The following is a 3,018-nucleotide window of genomic DNA, read 5'->3' on the forward strand; positions in this document are numbered from 1 at the left end:
CGCTTGATCTTCTCGTCCAGCAGGTCTACTGAGTCCACGTCGTCCAGCAGGTTTTCACTGAAGCAGGACTGGACGAGTGCAGGAAAAATGTGGGTTTGACTCTAAGTCTGGTTCTGATCGGGTTCAGAGTCTGGTTCTGTCTCTGCTGCAGAACCGCTCCTTCACAGAACCACAGTGGACTTCCTCTTCCAAAACGACCAGGATCCGTTTCTGTCCCAGAGGAAAGTGACGGATCCGGAGTCCTTCCTCTGGAGCCTCATCCGGAGGCTGAAACGGAGCGCTCCAACCGCCGCCTGCTTCACGGTGGCGAACATGTCAGAAACTCCAACGTCCGTGAACCTTGATAAGGTCAAACGAAACCCTTCAGGTGTGCAGACGTTCCACCACGGCGAGCGCCGCCTTCACCAGAAAAGGTTTTGACGGCTTCAGCTCGGCGCCGCGCTCGTGGTTGTGGTCACATGACCGAGTTTCTGAGCTGAAGCCGAGATTGTTGGAGGAGATCCTGTGAAATAGCCCTTCACAATTAAACCATTATTTCCCTCCAGGAAACTCTGGAGAAACACAAAAAACGACCACAAGACGAGCACAACAACCAGCACAAGCACACACTGAAGTGTTCATGCAAACAGGAGGAACGAAGGTCACAGTTAGAAGATAAACTCAAGAACTTTACATTCATGAAAAACCTTCAGCTCCTTCATTCTTCATGAACTCTGTCCAAATATGCAGAAACGAGATGTTGGGAAACGTTGGAGAACGGTCAGCTGTTCCTCCTGGATCATCGGCTCCAACCGGAGGAATCCTTCCAGACTCCGCCTCAGACTCCGCCTCAGACTCCGCCTTTTTACATCCCTAATGCTGAACTCTGACCTCTGAAGGAACAGAAATCTTCTGAATCAAACTCCATAAATGGACTATTGCTCTTGTTAAAACGTTTCTGCTTCTGTGGAGGAACCAGAACCAGAACCAGACCGGTTCTGTGGAGAGACAATAGACTCGCCTCCATCTGTGGGTGGAATTCTGGATTTGTGACTCAATAATGTCGTATTGTGTACATAAGTACAAACATATGAAATAAAAAAAACAGTTTACACAACTTAAAATGACGACAGATTCAAACCACACAAACAAACAAATGACACTAAACCACATTTACACACAAATCTGAAGTGAAAGATTCATCCGTAAATGATGCGTTCAAATGCTGCGAGAATGCTGGGTCATCAGAGTTCACCTCATCAGCTCATTTGAACTTAGATTGTAATTATTATCTGGTGAAAATGGACTTTTCCTCACTTTCTTAAACAGATATGCTTGATTATTGTAAAAAAGTCTAAATAAGGATTTTTTTAATTGTTTCATTTTTATGAAATTTAAATGCATAAAATAAATTGAATGAGTCACAAATCAGGAATGACGCACAAACAACTGCAGGTGAGTCTTTTTTTAGTTTTCACCAGATAATATTCAAAGCAGCTGATAAGGAAACTCTGATGACCGAGCGTTCAAGCAGCATTTAAACGCATCATTTACAGAGTAATCTCGAAGACATCTTGTGCATAAAAGTCCATCTCCAGGACGTGAAATATTCAGAAAACGAGATCCAGAACGAAGATGAAGGAGATCTGAGTCAGCGTACGGTCCTAACGTGGAATAAGATAAAAGTATCATTAAAGTACCACGTTAAGAGAATATTATAGATAATACGTAGAAACGTTCTTTCATAAAATGTTTAGTATTAATAACCTTTAAATCTGATTAAATGAGTGTTTGTTCAGTTTATTTAAATGTATTTATGCTTCTGTGTTTATTTCAAATGTCGGCTGGGATTAATATTTATGTATAAAAATCATTTTAATTTTCTTTGTTTGGACCAGATAATATAAAGTTTTCTTCTCTGCTCCTTTTCACTTATTGAATAATTTCATTTAGAATTGTTATTCAGTGAAATAAATAAAAGGATTTTATATCTGCCTAACAAACAATTTGTGTGGAACTGAACTGAATTTCGTCATTGTTGTACTTCAGCATGAAATATGTTTTCTAGATGAGTTATGAATCCAGAACGTCTGGTTTCTCTCCGTAGTTCCTCCTCAGACCTGCTGGCGTCGTCCTGGAGTTCAGCTGAAGGTCGACCACGTCGGAGTTCAGCTTTGAACAGATTTCACTTTCATTTCACACCTGAGCTGATCTCCGTGTTCGGCCGCATTCATGATCCTCTTCTGCCTAACGAGCAGGAGAACCAGAGCGGTGGAGATGTCAGCTGGCTCTGCAGCAGGAGGTCAGCGGAGGTCAGAGAGGAGCGGGCTGGCCCATATGTCCACGCCTGACCGCGCGCTCACGGGAGGGGGCGGGCTGAACTCTGAGCAGCGGGGGGGAGGTCGGCCGGGGTCAGATCTCACCACCTGGGTCGCCGTGCGGCGGCGAGCGGACGGGAAGGACGTCACAGAGGCATCTGCTGCTCTGGTGGATCAGAGTTCAGGCGAGCTCGCCGGGCCGGACGGAACCAACCGCTTTAAGCCACGCCTCCAAAGGCGCCTTCATCCGACCGTTCACTTGAACAAGAGAACGCTGGTTCTCCTCCACTAGTCTATGTGACAGGAAGAAGATTTCATACCATCTAAAATGGACTTGGAGTCAGAAAGTAAAAAAAAAAACATTTTTGTGACAAATTAGAGACAAAAACTTTTCTGATCCGTCTGCTGAGGGAAAATCTGCTGCAAAGTCATCTGGACTCTCAGTTTTAAATGTCTAACGCCTGGTTCAGCCTGGACACGGAAGCGGCGTGGAGCGGAGGCCGTTTCCATTCGGCGCTCTTGTTATCCTATTGTGTGGTTAACACCAGACGGGGGGCGCCGCGGTCCTCGCGAAGGCTGGCGGCGTGCAGCAGATCGCTTCAGCGTCTCGTCACACACACGAAAACAGGACAGACGTGTGTCTGTGTGTAACGACAGACAGACGTGTGTCTGTGTGTAACGACAGACACGCTAAAGTGTCGGCCTGCTAACCAGTGTGAAC

The sequence above is a fragment of the Oryzias melastigma genome, linkage group LG9 (assembly GCF_002922805.2).
Source record: "Oryzias melastigma strain HK-1 linkage group LG9, ASM292280v2, whole genome shotgun sequence".
In the NCBI taxonomy this organism is placed as follows: Eukaryota; Metazoa; Chordata; class Actinopteri; order Beloniformes; family Adrianichthyidae; genus Oryzias; species Oryzias melastigma.